We start from the raw sequence: 18,903 nt of genomic DNA, 5'->3' as shown, positions 1-18,903 counted from the left end.
AGAGGAGGCAAGAGAGTAGAAAGAGAGCTGAGCACTCTGCTGTGATATATAGCAGTGCGTGGTTAACAACATTCTTAAATAACATCCTTGTCTGGTTAGTGTGACCCAGATATCGACATATCTTTTTTTTTTAACTGTTATTTAATGAATATAAATTTCCAAAGTACAGACATATCTTTACAACAAGACATAGTCTGCTTTATCATGCAGTGTAGTCTTAATTTTGTCAGATTTTCTCAATGTAGACAATACCTCAAAATAGGCAAAGCCTAGGTTTTCTGTGGAAAGGTGCACAGGAAACGCTGAACTACCTGAGTTCTAATTTTCTAAGCAGCTACTACTATAGTACAATTCAAGAAATTTTGGTGTTGCCTTGAGTAAGGGGTGGTTGTTGTCTCCCGCCATCCACCCCCCTGCCCAAATCCATCAAAAACTACTGAGAGGGGCCGGCGCCATGACTCACTTGGTTAATCCTCCACCTGCGTCGCCGGAATCCCATATGGGCGGGCGCCAGGTTCTAATCCCGATTGCTCCTCTTCCAGTCCAGCTCTCTGCTGTGGCCCGGGAGTGCAGTGGAGGATGACCCAAGTGCTTGGGCATCTGCACCCCATGGGAGACCAGGAGGAAGCGCCTGGCTCCTGGCTTCGGACTGGCACAGTGCCGGCTGTGGCGGCCATTTGGGGAGTGAACCAACGGAAGGAAGACTTTTCTCTCTGTCTCTCCCTCTGTCTGTAACTCTACCTGTCAAATAAATAAATAAATAAAAATACTTAAAAAAAAAAAAAACTACTGAGAAATACTTTTAAAATTAGACTGTGACCCAGGAAAGAAGGTGTGAACTGGTAAGTTTGAGTCTGTTATTAGCTCTGCTTGAGGCTGGTCTTTTATATCACTCTGAGGAGTAATGCTGTTTGTTTTTAGCATGAAGCATGTAGGAGAAAAAACTGAGTGGGGGAACAGGGGAATCTTATTTTGATGGGGTGTTTGATTGTTTTGTGGGATATATTGTGACCCTTAGCCCCCAGGATATCCAGGGATCGCCCATGCTTAAAGTTAAATTATGAGAGTACTTCCCAAGCCAAGCACAAGTAATTTTTGCAAACAACAACATGCCATGTTCTCTGCCACATCCTTCCCAAGTTGCCCGGGAAACCTTGCAGCTACTGCATCCGGCTTTTGAGGCATAGGGAAATTCTGAGCCAGCACGTATCTTGAAGATAGCAGGAAAACACAGATGTTTGAGACCTTCTGAGATGCATTAAGTGCTGGAAACTGGAAGCCATAAAAGCCAAAGTCGTGGGAGGGGAGTTGCAGGCAGCACCCTGGGAAAGCAGCAGCCCCGGAGCTGAATGACCTCTCTTTGATCTCTTGCTTTCCCAAGTCACTTTCCCATGCGTTTCCTCAAGGCTGGCTCAGTGCTTTAAAAAAGGGCTTTGGGATGGGAAGCATCCCCCAGCATCTGAGGAGAGCTGAGTCAGAGGACTCAGGGAGCAGGGAGGAGTGGGCAAGCACACAATGTGTTCACAGTGAAGCGTGTGCGTGCCCACCATCACAACCATCAATGGGAGAAGAAGCTTCCTCCAAGTCACCTCAGTCAACCATGCACTCCGAAGAGACACACACTTCAAAAAGTCTCCTGCACACCATTCTTCTTCTACACATCTTACACTCGCCAAGGATCTCATGTATAGAAATATTATAGGGGCCAGCGCTGTGGCATAGCAGGTAAAGCCGCCTCCTGCAGTGCCAGCATCCCATATGGGCACCAGTTCGAGTCCCAGCTGCTCCACTTCCAATCCAGCTCTCTATTAATGGCCTGGAAAAGCAGTAGAGGATGGCCCAAGTCCTTGGGCCCCTGCACCCACATGGGACATGGAAGAAACTCCTGGCTTCGGATTGGCTCAGCTCCGGCCATTGCGGCCAACTGGGGAGTGAACCAGAGGATGGAAGACCTCTCTCTCTCTGTCCCTTTGTCTCTCTCTCCCTCTCTCTCTCTCCCTCTCCTTTCTTTCTGTGTAACTTTGACTTTCAAATAAATAAATAAATCTTAAAAATATTTCAACTATATTAAATATAATATTTAATAGTTAAATATTTAAACTATATTAAATATAATATAGTTGCTTCTTTGTCCATTCTTTCATGAACCTCTACATAATTTTGCTTGATAAAAAGTGAACTTAATACTTTATACAAATACTTACACTTCAATGCTATTCTTTTCATTTCCTGGTCCAAGTTCACTTCTGCCTATAATAAGGATTACGTGTTGTTGTCATGAGACCTGAGTCTCAAATAGTAGCTCACAGACTTGGCTGACTGCAAGTTGCTTTGTTAGCTCAGAAATTTTTTTTCCTGATGATTTTAGAAATGCTGAGTGATTTGGAGCTGATGATTTTCTTTTTTTTTAACACTTTTTTTAAAAGATTTATTTATTTATTCGAAAGGCAGAGTTACAGAAAGGTAGAGGCAGAGAGAGAGAGTAAAGAGAGAGAGAGAGGTCTTTCATCTGCTTGTTGGCTTCCCAAATGGCCGCAATGGCTGGAGCTGTGCTGATCCAAAGTCAGGAACCACCTGGACCTGTGCTGATCTGAAGCCAGGAGCCAGAAACTTCTTCCAGGTCTCCCGCGTGGGTGCAGGGGCCCAAGCACTTGGGCCACCTTCTACTGCTTTCCCAGGCCATAGCAGAGAGCTGGATTGCAAGTGGAGCAGCTGGGACTTGAACCAGTGCCCATGAGGGATGCCGGTGCTACAGGAGGCAGCTTTACCCACTATGCCATAGTGCCAGCCCCCAAGGAGCTGTTGATTTTCATCAGTTCTTGGATGTATCTTAAAAATATATGCATTTCTTCCTCTTTTTAGAAAGAGTAGACAAAGAAGTTCGGAAAGCACAATAATCACTGTTGATTTCTCACTTTCTTTTATTCCAAAGTGTTTGCCGAATAATTAAATCATTCTTTCTAAATTTTATTTATTTATTTATTGAAAATATTTATTTGTTTATTTGAAGGCAGACAGAGAAAGGGAGAGACAGAAAGGGGAGGGAGAGAAAAAGGATCTTCCAACCACTGGTTCACTCCCCAAATCCTCCCTGACTGACTGTAACAGCCAGCACTGGGCCAGGCTAAAGCCAGGACTTAGAACTCCATCTGGGTCTCCTACGCCGGTGGCAAGTATTTGGGCCATTTGCTGCTGGCTTCCCAGGTGCATTATCAAGGACCTGGATCAGAAGTGGAGCAGGGGTCAGCGTTGTGGCGTAGCAGGTAAAACTGCTGCGGCCTGCAGTGCTGGCATTCCTTCTGGGCGACAGTTCAAGTCCTAGCTGCTCCACTTGCAATCCAGCTCTCTGCTATGGCCTGCGAAAGCAGTAGAAGATGGTCCAAGTGCCTGGGCCCCTGCACCCTCATGGGAGACCAAGAGGAAGCACCAGGCTCCTGGCTTTGGGTTGGTAAAACTCCAGCCATTGTGGCCATTTGGGGAGTGAACCAGCAGATGGAAGACCTCTCTCTCTCCTTCTCTTTCTCTCTCTGCCTCTGCCTCTCTGTAACTCTGCCTTTCAAGTAAATAAATAAATCTTTAAAGAAAAAAAAAGTGGAGCATCCAGGACTCAAATTGGTGCTCCTATGGATACCGGCATTTAAGGCTGAACCCTCTGTGCCACAGTGCTGTCCCCTAAATCATGCTGTTATGCTATCCAACTTCAGAAAGTGAGCAGACTCATTTTATAGATGGGAACATGGAGAAGTTAATTGATTTGTACAAGGTTACATAGAGGAACAAAACAGGCCCATGTTGTAGTGTGGCGGGTAGGGCTGCCACCTGCAACATAGGCATTCCATGTGCCAGTTTGGGTCCCAGCTATTCCACTTCCAGTCCAGCTCCTTGCTAATCACCAGGGGAAGCAGCAGAGGATCAAGTATTTGTGCCCCTGAACCCACATGGGAGACCCAGAGGGAGTTCCTGGCTCCTGGCTTTGGTCTGGCACAGCCAGCTGTTGTGGCCATCTGGGGAGTGAACCAGCAGGTGGATGACCTTTCTCTCTGTCTTACCTTCTCTCTCTCTGTAAATCTGAGTTTCAAATAAACAAAACGTCTTGAAAAAAAATGAAAGGAGAACATGCATTCCCCAAAATGTGCCTTTTCAACATGGTGGCTATTTTTGTTAGGAATGAAAAGGCACTTTTTACATTCGTATAACTTGACTTTCATTTTTCTGTGCCTTTAACTTCTACATATCAAAACCTAATTGCTAGGTAAGACCCTGCTTTTGTCCCACAGGCATTAACTTACTCATTTAATATGTATTCTTTCTTTGTTGAATCTTGACATTTTCTTAGATTCCCAGGATAGTTTGTGAATTACAAATTACATAATCTTATCCTTTGCAATGGCACCCACGTGCAGTAAGTATAAAGCTAGGTCCACAGCACCAAGCAGCAGCAGGCAAGGCATTGTACCTGGCAGTGCCATTTGTGTAGTGTGTTGAAGGAACAGTCAATAGACACGGGCCCTGCCCTCATGAGGCTTACAGTTTGTCATCGGATGAGTAATAAATATCAATGACATAGCATAATCACAGGGTGAAGAAGGATAAAGCAGGTCAAGAGAACAGTGGACAGAACCATTTTAGAGAGTCAATTTGAAAAGGAAGAAGGCAGGTGTGGGGGACAGCGGGAGGCTAATGCAACTGGAACAGAGTTGAGACTGGAGAGGTTGGGGAGAGACTGTGGGACCTTACAAGGTGGGGGAAGGGACTTTATATTTTATTGCAGCAGGAACAGAAGCATAGATCCCTGGAGGGTTTGGAGCAAGGAGATTGACATGATCATACTCATGTTTTGCAATATATTCTCTGCTGGCTGTGTTGAGAATAGGCCAAGGGGCTGGGGCAGGAGGGAGAGTGGAGGCAATCAGGCTCAGAGGAGACTGTTGGGGTCACCTAGGAGAGAGATGGGGGTGCAGATGTGGGTGTTGGTAGTTGAGAGACAGATTGGATTCTGTATATATTTTGAAGGTAGAATTAAAAGGATCTGCTGCTGAAACGAACGTCACCACGTTGAGAGATGTTTTTGTTTTGAGATAGAGGGAGAGATGGAGGAAGCAATATTTAGTTTTGCCTTTTTTTAAAGCTATGGTAGATAGTAATCTTTAAACAATATTTATTTATTTGAAAGGCAGAATGAAAAGAAAGAGGAGGGGGGCGGGGAGATCTTCCATCTGCTGGTTTACTCCCTGAAATGGCTGCAGCAAGCCAGGGCTGCGCCAGACAGAAGCAGGAGCCTGGAAATCCATCTGGGTCAACCACATGGGTATCAAGGGCCCAAATACTATGGCCACCTGCCGCTGCTTTGCCAGGTGCATCATCAGGAAACTGGATTGGAAGGGGAGCAGCCAGGACTCGAACCAGCATGCTGACACGAGGTGCCAGTGTCGCAAGCAGCAGGCTGCCAGGGCGGGAGTAAAGAGACTAGGAGGGGCCCAGACTCAGAGCCCTAAGGCAGCACACATTTAGAATTCTGCAAGAGGAGAAGGCCTCCCCCGGCTGCATGATTCAAAGGCAGACACACAGTGGAGTACAGCTGGTGCTAAGCTTCAAGACTGAAACAAATCTGAGTTGGAGAATAACGAAAAGTTCTAAACTATTGTTATAGAGGCTAGTGAACCAAGATGTGATGGACATTTTATCATTTCACTGAATGCACCAGGGATTTGTCTAATTCGAGGGGACAGGATGACCGATGTTCCTTAATATATTGCCCAGTAGCGTTCGGTTGTCAGTGTTCACTGTTTCCAGAGACTGTTCCATGGGCATCAATACTAGGTAGGAGAATGCTACAGACAGTACACTTTTTGCAATACTTTCTTTTGTTGTCCTGCTTTATGGGGACACAATATGAGTTGGCCCGTTAGCCAGGAAAAAAAAAAATAAGCAAAGCAATGTCAATTATCACTTGGGGAAAATTCTCTAATAAACCTGGCCCACTTTCAGCAACTCACTTGTCTCAAGCCAGCTGTTGAGCTTTCAATTTTGGGATGCAAATCAGCTTCTGTCTCCTTTGCTCAACTCCCAGGCTCTCTGTCAAAAACTCAAGGTTAGGTAAGTGTTGCAGTCTCTCTGCGAGGCTGTCCTCACTGGCGCTACTTGTCTGCACCATGACGTTGCTTCAGTGCCTGGAGGGGACTGCAGTGCAACTGATTTGAGCCACCCTCGGGGAGCAAGCCCAGATGCCGCCTCCTGGAAGACGACGGTGCCAAGGCTGAGAAAGGAGGACAGGCCACGGCTTCCAACAGCTTCGCGGTGGGGGGGGGGGGGATGGCTCCCCCACCTCCTGCCCCTCCCCTTGTGAATACCGACTCAAATAATAAATAACAAATATAGTTATTTATTTAGCCTTTTTTTTTTTAACAGTTGGACAGACTTTTCCTTTTTAGGCAATGTTGCAATTTTTGTGGTTTATGGATTTAATTGCTAAGGGTGTTGCTAGGACAGAGGTAATCGATTACAAAGATCTGAAACACCAGAGTGGCCACCTCCAGTTTATATGCAGGTTTAGCAATAACATCTACTTAATCACAGGACATCTGGATGGTTCTATCCAAGGATAGGGAGTACTAGATCAGAACAGATCAAGTGGCATCAACACCCTTGAACTTGCTCAGACATCTCTGACATTTCGAAAACAGGTAAGCAATTCATTTGTTCTTTCTCTGAACCAGATGTAATACCAACAGGGAGGTAGTAGCCAAAATGTTTTGAGACACTAAAGTAAAATGTAAAAAAGGATGGCTCTTGGCTTCTGTTACCTACCTATACCACCACCAAACATCAGCATTGACTACCCTGGAATTCAGCACTGACAGCAACATTTTGGGATGTGAAGGCTTTCCAAAAGAATGTAGATGTCGTTATCTTAGCTGACTGCGGCCAAGACACTGAGACCTTGGCTACAACCTGCTTCCCATAGGGACTTGGTTTTCTATCCCACATTGACTTCCTCCTGGTGGTGCAGCATGTTTGCTTTAAGGCTCACCCAACGCTGTACCTGCATCCACACCTAGCCCTCCTTGGCAGGAATGGCTCTGGGATCCCCACGGAACTGCCACAGTTTGGTAAGAGAAGAATTTTTAAACTGTGGTCTTCCGTTGAGGTCCAAGGTCTCTAGTTTTCATCATTTGCTTTTGTTTCTCCAGCACTCAGGAAGTATCCATGAAGACCCTGATGGATCCCAGGTGCCATTTAGTGCGAGTTCACTTTAGATCCCCCCGTCACAAGTTGTACCTCTGCGGATCTTCACAAGTTGTAGGATCTTCACAAGTTGTACCTCTGCGGATCTTCTCATTCCTTCGGGGATCTGTGCTAGAATCTAGAATCTTGGTTTCCAAAGAAACTTTGGTTGTCCTGACGCAGGAAGGAGAGGAGGACTATTGTATGTATTCACTTCCTAATCCCTCTCCAGGGTATTTCCATGCGCCCTTGAAATTTTGTGAATTGTGGTCAAGGCCACGTTTTACATTCAATGACTCCCACTGAAATGACTAAATGCTGAGTGGACTCAAATCACTGTACTGACATTAGACGATGCAGTATTTGGCACCCGTAGGCTTGAGAACAAGAGTGAATTATGTAGGTTAACCTCCTTCCCCCCAACATTTAGCTACAGAAACAGGAGCGACAGGCACATAAAAAAAGAAAATAGAACACGGCAGGATGTTTAGCCAGCTCGCCTGTATTCTGCCACACAGATAGATGGCCGCTGGCTGCAGTCTTTGGAGGCTGAACAAAAGGATTAATGGAAGAACCATGGCCAGTGTCATCCAAGGCAGGGAGTTCCCCGGGAGCGCCTTCCCGTCTCCAAAACCCTCTTCCAAGCCTGGCTGCCCTCAGGTGAGCGACCCCTTCACTCTGCCTGGCCTTCCTCTCCCCCGCCACACCAGTTTCCATTTTCTGGTCCATAACTCTGAAGACGACAACCGGAGGAACTTTCGGGGCCCCCCACGCAAACAACCGGCGCGAGTTGGTTCTCGACCCCAGTGCGCAGAGCACGGAGAGGCGAGCATCCTCCTGATGTGCAGCAGTACCCTAGTACCCCTCGCGCGGGGACAGTGTTCTGGGGTCAGCTGGGAGCTGACAGGGGCTCTTGCGGAGTCTCGGAGGATGCCTCTTCCTGGTGTTCCTGCTGCTGCTGCGGCGGCGCCAGATTTTTTTATTTTTGCACCACTGCACAGCGCGGAGGCCGAAGCAGCAGACTTCGTTCGAAGCCCTCCGGTGCATCTCTGCCCTTCTCTCGCTCCGGAGCGCCCCGTGCCCCCCGGAGAGCCCGCCGCGAGCCCCAGGCCGGCCCCCACCGCCGCGCACGTGCGCTCCCGGGACAACAGCAGGCGAGGCCTCCGCGCGCCCCCGCCCGCTCCGCCCCCCGCCCCCCTCGGCGCGTGCTCGCGCCCGCGGCCGCGGCCGCGCGCCTCTTCTCCCCGCTGCGGGCGTCGCGGGTGCAGGAGGAGGCGGAGCTGAGGAGGCGGAGGCAGGGCGGGCGGCGGGCTCCGGCGGGCGCGCGCGCCGGCCAGCGGGGCGGGGGCGCTGCGGGGGCGGCCCGAAGGCGTCGGGGGTGAGGGGGCTCCGGAGCCCGAAGATCGGCTGCCCCGGGGGGCCGACTCTGCCGCGGGAGGGCAGGCGCGCTGCGTGCAGGAGGTGGCGACTTGAGGCCGCGGCCCGGGCCCCGGCGCCCCCGCCCCCGGTCCTGACGGGGCGGCGAGGCGGGATGAGGCGCTGGCGTGGGGGGCGCCCGGCCGAGCCCCCGCGGCGGCCCTCGGCGGCCAGGCGCTAGGCTCGGCGGCGGCGGCGGCGGCGGCGGCGGCGGGCCCGGCCCGCGGAGGGCAGACACGGAGCGGCGATCGGGGCGCAGCGACGCCGCGGCGGCGCGGCGGGGCCGCGGGGCTCGGTAAGGCGGGCGCGCGGGAGGGCCAGGGGCGCCGGTGACGTGGGCAGGCGCCGCGGGGAAGGCTGTGGGGGCCTCGCTCTTTTTTTTTTTTTTTTTTTTTGAAGAAATTCTTGGTGAAGTGAAGGTTCCGGGCCGAACGTTCCCGGGGGGACCCTCTCGGGTTTCCCCCGTACTTCCCTCCCTCCGGACTCGGGTCGCCGGCCTCCCCGGGGCGGCCGGTGCTGCGGGCCCGCCGTATCCCGCGTTCCCCACGGCCTCGGCGATCCAGGCGTCGGGACGGATTCCTGGCCTGCTGCAGCGCTCCAAGTCAGGCCGCAGCTGCGACTCCCCGGGAATGGCCCCGCGGGGGCCTCCGGGGACCCGGCGCTCCCCCGGGAGCCCGGCGAGCGTTTCCCTGGGTGTCCGCGGCAGCCGCGCGGGCCCGCCCCCCGGTGCGGTAAGGGCAGCCGAGCCCGATGCCTCTGCTGCCCGGGACTCCCGTGGAGTTTGCCTCGCATCTCTGTAATGGGACGAAGTTGGACGATAGCGGCGACTTAGTGCCGTTTTCCCCTCAACTGTCCTTACCACCTCCACGTCCTGTCCCTTTCATGTAGTTGACTTGAGTAAATATTGATGTTAAGAATTTTGGTGCAGAGCAGACAAGAAACAGTAGGGAAAGTCGTACCTGATTTCTTAATGTTTAGACTGCGGGACCCTTTATAAGTTCACCTTTTGCTGTTAGAGGCCAAAGAAGGTAGAGGCGAACAGGAGACCTAGGGCAGGATGCTTGGGTTGGAGTTTAGTAGTTAGCCTTTAGGAAACAGAATTTGGATAATTATGATTTTTGATCCGTATGCAGAATTACAACAGGCGTTTAAAATGCTCCGGGCACTGCATGATGCTACATGGATAGCTGGCAGCTGGGCCATGGCATTGTTGTCAGCATCTCTTTTTATTTTCCATTCTTTCAGAGTTTTATTTGGCACAGGTTTAGACCTTTTAAGTTAGTCTGAATGGGAATCACTTTTCTGATACATTGCTTGCTTTTGTAAACATTGCCTGTGTTTGTATTTCTGGTGGAGGAAGAAAAAGCAAATGGTACTGGGGTACAGTGGCTCTTAGAGTCCACAAAATGGACTAGTTTGATTTCAGTAATTGGATTTCTTGTTGCAGTATTTTTGGGTAGTGACGATGTGATTCATTAATATATTTGTCCATGTTGGGGAAATTCGCTTAACTCTGGATTGACATTTGTCCCTTGGACTTGAGTGCGAAAGAAATAGAGGGTGTAATTGCTTCTAGGACACATCCTCAAAGTTTTCCAAGTGTTTATTACTGTGTATTCTTTTTAATAGGGTTATTTGTGAGAATGAGGTATTAGGATGTGTCATTTCCATCTTCAGGAATGTCTGCGGTCTGATTCATACCTAAAATTGGGTATGTGGAGATGCTTAGTAGAGCATCTATAGTGGTGTGAGGTTGGTAAATGGTGTGAGGTTGCTTAAGTTAGTTATCTTTGTACTGTGGTCCTTACAGCAGACCATGAAGTAAAGCAGCACTTTGGACAGAGACTTGTCCAGGCACAGCTAGGGTGGAAGCCCAGTTTGCTGTAGGATCGTGCACATTGCAGGGTGGGGTGGGGTGGGGTGGGATGAAGGGGGACAGGTGTCCTGTGCTGTAGTGGGGGAGAAGAGACGTAAGTGGGACAGAGAGGAAACGTTAGCTGGCAGAAGCTCCTTTGGTTATATAACTGTTTTGTTTTCTAGGGAGAGGCTAAGAACCAGCAAGGCAGGCTCAACTGTTATTAGAGCCTTTGATGTTGATTTGAATTCCAGTAGTTATGTTCGCTTTATTTCCTTTTCCCAGCCCCCTATCATTTTCCAGCCACCAGATCCTTTTCTGCATTTGAGCTGCAACTTCAATGGCAGTACATTCATCTTCACTCCTTCTCTCCTGTGTTTCTCTCTCTCCTTCCATCTCTCTTTGGTGCTGTATAAAGCATGTTTTTATTATTATTGCTTGTTCTCAGTCTTAAGATGATTTTTTTTCAACAGTGATTTCCCTTCCCAAGCTGCCCTGGGTGTATTATCAGCATAGCATATATAGAATCACTGTTGATGGTAGATGCATATAATAAATGTCAAGGACTGGCAAATGTTTTCTTTGTTGGATGATGGTAGCAAAAGAAAGATGAGCTAAACACAGCTGTATTTTTAAAGGCTAAGACTAGTATCCTTGAGACTCTTTAGGGTTTAATCTATGAATGTGAAATCTGATGTCCAAGGAAGCAGTCAAGAGACAGCAAGGACTCGGAGTTGGGTCACCATTGCAGTTCTATTTCTTTTTTCTTTTCTTTTTTCTTTCTTTCTTTTTTTTTGACAGTGAGAGAGAGAGACAGAGAGAAAGGTCTTCCTTTTGCCATTGGTTCACCCTCCAATGGCCGCCGTGGAGCGCTGTGGCCGGTGCACCGCGCCTATCCGAAGGCAGGAGCCAGGTGCTCCTCCTGGTCTCCGATGGGGTGCAGGGCCCAAGCACTTGGGCCATCCTCCACTGCATTCCCTGGCCACAGCAGAGAGCTGGCCTGGAAGAGGGGCAACCGGGACAGAATCCGGTGCCCCGACCGGGACTAGAACCCGGTGTGCCGGTGCCACAAGGCGGAGGATTAGCCTACTGAGCCATGGCGCCGGCCTGCAGTTCTATTTAACAGCCGTGTGGTGTTGTACCTTCCCTGGGCAGGTTATTTTTGTGCTGAGCTTGGTTTTTCGTATTTACAAAATAAGGCTGAGAAGATTGTGTAGTCTTTCCTACAGTCATTTCGAAGGATCAGATGGAGGAAAATCTGTGAAAATGCGTTGTATAATGTTTTTATATACATGTGGTATTACTGTTGTTACATATAAACTTAGTATTAATTACAAACCTATTTCACTTGGCAGATTGACCGGGCACATGTAGGTGGTATTTAAAAATGTTTTTTTTACTGGTTCCAAGATTTTGTGATTCCATCTCATTTTTCCTTTTTTTTATACATTTATTTTATTTATTTGAAAGACAGAGTTAAAAGAGAGAGGTCTTCCATCCACTGGTTCACTACCCAAATAGCCTCAGTGGCTACAGTGGCTGCGGTGGCCAGAGCTGAGCCAATCCAAAGCCAGGAGCTTCTTCCAGGTCTCCCAGGTGGGTGCAGGGGCCCAAGGATTTGGGCCATCTTTTGCTGCTTTCCCAAGCACATAAGCAGGGAGCTGGATCAGAAGTGGAGCAGCTGGGATTTGAACCAGTGCTCATTTGTGATGCCAGGATTGCAGGCCAGGGCTTCAATTCTCTGTGCCACAGTGCCGGCCCCTTCCATCTCATTCTTTAGGAAATCCACAGTAGTATCTACAGTTCTACAATAGTTGGAATTTTCAATTATTCTGGGACAGATGAAGTTTATTAACAATTGGAGCTTCTTTAAAGTATCAGTTTAAAATACTAGAGGTGGTTAAATGATAGGATTGTGAGGCCGGCGCTGTGGTGCAGTGGGTTAAAGCCCTGGCCTGAAGTGCCGGCATCCCATATGGGCGGTGGTTCTAGTCCCAGCTGCTCCTCTTCCCATCCAGCTCTCTGCTATGGCCTGAGATAGCAGTAGAAAATGGCCCAAGTCCTTGGGCCCCTGCACCCATATGGGAGACCCGGAAGAAGCTCCTACTTTCTGGCTTCAGATCGGCACAGTTCCGGCCATTGTGGCCATCTGGAGAGTGAACCAGCGGATGGAAGACCTTTCTCTCTGTTTCTACCTTTCTCTGTAACTCTTTCAGATAAATAAAATAAATCCTTAAAAAAAATAAATGGATGGTAGGATTGTGAGAATTTTTTTAACCAAAGATATTTGATATTTGTGTGTATGATTTAGGATAGAAGTTGGCTAAATACAGCCTGTTGGCCATATCCGATCTGTAGCCTGTTTGTGAATGGCTCAGGAGCCAATAATAATTTTTGAATTTTTATATTTTAATTTTTAATTAATTTTAACAAATTCAATGTGATTTGTAGATACAATTTTTTTAAAGATTTATTTATTTATAATTTGAGAAGTAGAGCTAGAGAGAGAGAGAGAGGGAGAGACAGAGAGAAAGGTATTCCATCTGCTGATTCGCCTTGCTGGTTCACTCCCCAAATGGCCACAACAACTGGAGCTGAGCTGATCTGAAGCCAGGAGCCAGGAGCTTCTTCTGGATCTCCCATACGGGGTTAGGGGTCCAAGCACCTGGGCCATCCTCCACTGCTTTCCCTGGCCATAGCAGAGAGCCAATTGGAAGAGGAGTATCTGGGACACAAACTGGCGCCCACATGGGATGCCGGTGCCTCAAGTGGAGGCCTAGCCTACTATGCCACAGCACTGGCTCTGATAGAATTCTAAGAACATAGTGATATTCCCTACTTCATCCAAAATTTTAAATGATTGAAAAAAAAAAAGAACAATATTTTGGGCTTGGTACAAAGTATGTGAGATTCAGATGTTTGTGTCCTTAAAGTTTAATTGGAACACAGTCAGTTTTTTGTTGTTGAGGGCTGCTTTGACAATGGTACAGTAGCGGAGTTGAATGCTTTCTGAGCGAGTCATTATGGCTGCAAAGTATAACATATTTATTATCTGACCATTTATAAAGAAGGCTTGCCAACCTCTGATTTAGAATTTGACATTTTTTGCTTTAATTAGCAAAAATTTTATTTTCTTCCATAGCATTATAAGGTTAAGACCTTTGGAAAAATATGAAAATACTTTGGAACCAGATACATTTAGATTCAGATGTCAGCCATGGTGTTTACAAACTTTGATTCTGGATAAACTTAACATCTTGATGCTCGGTGCTTTGTCACCAGGGAATGAGAGTAGCGTCTACCTTAGAGAGTTGGAATGAGAATTAAATGAAATGATGAATGCCCAGGCTTAGCCTAATATCTGGCATATCATTAGCATTCAGTAAATGACGGATAATGATGATCAATTTTAGTCTTAAAAATATGCCGTATTCATTTATTTATTTATTTGAGAGGTAGAGAGAGAGCATGAGCGAGTGAGAACGCGAGTGAGCCAGTGAGTGAATGAGTGTGCTTCCCCCCATGCACTGGTTTACTCCCTGAATGTTTGCAACTCTGGACTGAGGGCTAAGGCTGAAAGCTGGAACTCACACCAGGGCTTCCACGTGGGTGGCGGGTAACCCAGTTCCTTGAGCCATCACCACCACTTCTCAAGGGCTGTATTAGCAGGAAGCTAGAGCTGCGAATGGAGCTGGGAGTTGAACCCAGGCATTCCAATATAGGTCAAAGCGACATGTCTGTGAGCCTGAGTCCCAGACTATACTTATTCTCCTGAGTGATTGCTACTTGTCACGGAATTTTCTCCTTTACTGAAGCCATTAGTTATCAGCTGACAGTCGGAATAACTGGAGAAATTTCTAATCTGTTACGCTGCATTTTTATGAAACACCTCTTTATTTCTGATAATTAAGAACGGGTGGAAAGATACTTCTGCTCTAGTTTTCACAGTTCCTGGTTCTTGATGCATTTCCTGGTAATGCTTTTATGTTTGCAAGTTGGTTTTAAATTCTGTTTCTGTTTTTTTGTTTGTTTCTTGTTTTGTGAGAAAAACCCGTTGTATTTAGGTCAGGATTGGATAACTTCCCCTATGTGTATATTATAGTCCAAGTCTTTCTTGTGATTTGCATTATTATCTCTGTAACATCCTCTCCAGACTTAAAACAATATTAAGTTACTTTTTCCCTGAAGATAGACCTAGTTTATTATCTAGAGACTTCAATTTTAAGACCATTTTTTCAATCATTGTGTATAAATTATCTGACAATTGAGAAGTCTGATGTGCTTCTCAGCTTCCAATGCTGGTTTATTTAATGATAATTCTGAATGAAGAGTGGGCAAACAAAAAAGGCCATTGTTCTGACTGAGTTAAACAAAACAGAATTGGGTCATTGTGGCTCTTGGAGTCCTACAAATTGTTCAGTTTCATGGCCTTGGATGATGCGTGACTGTGGGAGGATGGTCCCAGGGAGATAGGGCTGGACACTGAGTTCCCACAGTGTGCTTGTGGAACAGAGAGGTGGGGGCGGAGGGCCCTGGAAAACTGCCGCTTCCAGCTGTAGCACCCCTGAAGACCTGGAGGCCTAAAGAAATGCTGTCAAACTGTTGTCTTTCCACGTTGAAAAAACAAAACCAGGGATTTCCTATCTGGAGAGATTACGGTTGAACAGGAATATTCCCAAAAGAAGTAAAATGTAAGGATTTGATAACATACACACTGACCTCAGTGTGGCTGGACAAGGGGGCCTTCCCTGGTGGTTAAAGGAGATTGTTTTAAGACAACTAAAAGGAAATAAGAAGTAGGGTATCTGATTTAATTTCTCAAGAGAAGAACATGAACTAGAATATTCAATAGTGGAACTAAAATTCTGGTTTTCAGAGAAAATCTGTATGTTTACTGGCTTGTTTTATAACAAGTATTGCAAAATATGTTAATGCTGGCGGTTATGGAGATGGAAAGTAGTGGGAGGGAACATGTATCTGACCCGTCCATTATGGGAATGTTATGATGTGTTCGCAAAGGTAGGCACTGTGCTCTGCAAGATAATTCCAAAGTAGTTAGATATTCCCTCCACTTCCCCTAACGTAGTAAAATCTTTGTTATCTGGAGTTCAGCCTTGTGATCTTGAGTAGGCTGTTTGTACTGTTATCATTTCCTTGCGTGAAGGATGGGAACAGGAATTGCTGATCTTTTATTGGAGACATAGGTGGTCAAAGGATTCTTTTTTTTTTTTTTTAAGATTTATTTACTTATTTGAAAGAGTTACACAGAGAGAAAAAGAGAGGCGGGGCGGGGGGGGGGGTCTTCCTTCCGATGGTTCACTCTCCAGTTGGCCACAATGGCTGGAGCTGCGTGGATCCAAAGCTGGGAGCCAGGAGCTTCTTCCGGGTCTCCCACTCAGGGGCAGGGGCCCAGGAACTTGGGCCATCTTCTACTGCTTTCCCAGGCCGCAGCAGAGAGCTGGATCGGAAGTGGAGCAGCCAGGACTTGAACCGGCACCCATATGGGATGCCGGCACTATAGGCAGAGGCTTTACCCTCTATGCCACAGTGCTGGCCCCTAAGATGAGTAACGTTTTTAGTAGTTTTGAAGAACATATGTGAAGTTCAGTAATTACACAGTATGTTGATCAAGAAGTGGAGTAACAGGAAGAGGAGTTTTGAACCTGGAGTCACAGACTTTTTTTTTTAAAGATTTTATTTATTTATTTGACAGGTAGAGTTACAGACAGTGAGAGGGAGAAACAGAGAGAGAGATCTTCTGTCCATTGACCACAGTACTGGCCCCACATTTATTATATTAGTGAAAAAGTATCCTTTGAGTACATCCATGCATGTTTTTCCATGGAGCTACATGTAGTGGAAAGTATGAAGGAAGGTGTCATTGACTCTCTGCCCTTAGAAGGTATTCATTTGATTGGGAAGATAAGCTGTATTATGAGAATATATATACTGGTAGGCAAGGAGATAGTGGGATGAACTGGCAGTTTGAGGAACTGGGATGTACTGTTGGAAAGGTAATGGATGGTGCTGTGACCTTGAACACTGAACACGTGTAAAATGAGCTTCTCTAGATCTGAAGCGCTCTCTCTCTTTTTTTTTTTTTCTTTTTTACAGAAAAGCAGCAACTTTTAATCAAACCTGTCAGTAGACAGCAGCAGATGAGAACTCAGTCAAGGCCAGATTTTTTTTTTTTTTTTTGACAGGCAGAGTGGACAGTGAGAGAGAGAGAGACAGAGAGAAAGGTCTTCCTTTGCTGTTGGTTTACCCTCCAATGGCTGCCGCGGCCAGCGCACCGCGCTGATCCAAAGGCAGGAGCCAGTTGCTTCTCCTGGTCTCCCATGGGGTGCAGGGTCCAAGGACTTGGGCCATCCTCCACTGCACTCCCTGGCCACAGCAGAGAGCTGGCCTGGAAGAGGGGCAACCAGGACAGAATCCGGCGTCCCGACCGGGACTAGAACCTGGTGTGCCGGCACCGCAAGGCGGAGGATTACCCTATTGAGCTGCGGCGCCGGACCAAGGCCAGATTTTTACGCGGGTTCCATGTAAATTGCTTGACTTACTAGCTGGAAGGAAAGGGTTACTTGAATTTACTAGAAATGCATTCAGAGGGATCAGCTTCTCTTCTGGAAAGTAAATATGTAAAAAGTGACCAGAGACTGAAGTGACCCCGTACCTGGAGGCGATAAATTGGTGCCCTGTACCTCAGTCTTTCTTGCCTTCTAAAGGCTTTATTTCTGCTATTATTTTCTTAAATTATTAATGCAGGGACTGGTGTTGTTTTGTAGTGGGTAAAGCTGCTGCCTGCGACGCTGGCATCCCACAGGAGTGCTGGTTCGAGACCTGGCTGCTCCACTTCCGATGCAGTGTCCTGCTAATGTGTCTGGGAAAGCAGTGGAAGATGGCCCAAGTGCTTGGGTCCCTGCACTCCTGTGGGAGATCCTGAAGAAGCTCCTGGCTCCTGGCTTCAGCCTGGCCCAGCCCCACCCATTGTGGCCATTTGGGGAGTGAACCGGCAGATGGAAGATCTCTGTCTCTCTCTCTTCTCTCTTTGTGCAACTCTGATTTTAAATAAATAAGTATTTTAAAAAATAAATTGTTAATCTCTTCACGGAATCATCTCTTTCAGTAGACACACACATGCTTTATATTACTTATAGCAGTAATAACTAATTGCCCACCAAATTCTGTTCTCTGTGATGGCTTTTTTTTTTTTTTTTTGAGAACTTCTGCCTCAAGACAGCAGCTTTATTGAACAAATTTATTTTGTTTGAAAGGCAGACTCTCTCTCTCTCTCTCGCTCTTTTTCTCTCTCTCACAGATAGAGAGATCTCCTACTCACTGATTCACTCCCCAGGTGAATCATTAACCAGAGCTTGCGTTAGCCAGGGCTGGGCTGAAACCAGCACCAGGAAATCAATCCATGTCTTCCTCATGGGTAGCAGCAACGGAAGTACTTTTTTTTTTTTTCTTTTTTTAAAGATTTATGTAATTTAATTGAAATAGTTACATTGAAAGAGGGAGAGGCAGAGACAAACCATCTACTGGTTCACTCCCCAGATGGCTGCAGTAGCCAAGGCTGGGCCAGGCTGAAGTCAGGAGCCAGGAGCCTAGAACTCTACCTGGGTCTCCCATGTGGGTACCATGGCCCAAGCAATTGGGACAACTTCCACTGCTTTCCCAGGCACATTAGCTGGGAGTTGGATTGGAAGTGGAGCAGTTGGGACTTGAGCTGGTGCCCACACGGGATGCTGGTGTTGTAGATGGCAGCATAGCCTGCTGTGTCACAGTGCCGACTCCAAGGACCCAAGTACTTGAGCGATCACCTGGTATCTCCTAGAGTGTATGTTAACATTAACAGGGGCCGACGCCGCGGCTCACTAGGCTAATCCTCCACCTTGTGGCGCCAGCACACCGGGTTCTAGTCCCGGTCGGGGCGCCGGATTCTGTCCCAGTTGCCCCTCTTCCAGGCCAGCCCTCTGCTGTGGCCAGGGAGTGCAGTGGAGGATGGCCCAAGTACTTGGGCCCTGCACCTCATGGGAGACCAGGAGAAGCACCTGGCTCCTGCCATCGGGTCAGCGCGGTGTGCCGGCCGCAGTGCGCCGGCTGCGGCAGCCATTGGAGTGTGAACCAACGGCAAAAGGAAGACCTTTCTCTCTCTCTCTCTCTCTCTCACTGTCCACTCTGCCTGTCAAAAAAAACAAAAAACAAAAAACAAAAAACAAAAACAAAAACAAAACATTAACAGGAAGCTGGAATTTGAAGTATAGCTGTGTATGGAATCCAGGTACTCCTACATGGGATGTGACCTCTCAAGTGGCATCTTAACTGTTATGCCTAATGCCAGTCCGTTCTTTTTATTTTTTTAAAAATTGACACATAATTGTACATATTTATGGGTGGCATATTGT

General features: G+C 47.4%; 1 protein-coding gene across 3 annotated transcripts in view; it reads left to right on the top strand.

Moving 5' to 3' along the window:
* Positions 1-8,562: 8,562 nt before the first annotated feature.
* ARHGAP32 (Rho GTPase activating protein 32) overlaps positions 8,563-18,903 on the top strand; it is a 318,906-nt gene continuing 308,565 nt past the window's right edge. The window contains exon 1 of one of the 3 annotated variants that reach the window (XM_070048334.2): positions 8,563-8,935. The gene's annotated coding sequence lies outside the window, so the exon portion shown is untranslated. The remainder of the gene's footprint in view (positions 8,936-18,903) is intronic. The other 2 variants (XM_070048333.2, XM_089314208.1) reach the window with 2 other exon arrangements.

This window comes from Oryctolagus cuniculus, chromosome 1, assembly GCF_051225735.1.
Source record: "Oryctolagus cuniculus isolate XC-2025 breed Fujian yellow rabbit chromosome 1, ASM5122573v1, whole genome shotgun sequence".
NCBI classification, from domain to species: domain Eukaryota; kingdom Metazoa; phylum Chordata; class Mammalia; order Lagomorpha; family Leporidae; genus Oryctolagus; species Oryctolagus cuniculus.
This window is presented reverse-complemented; position numbering and strand designations above follow the sequence as displayed.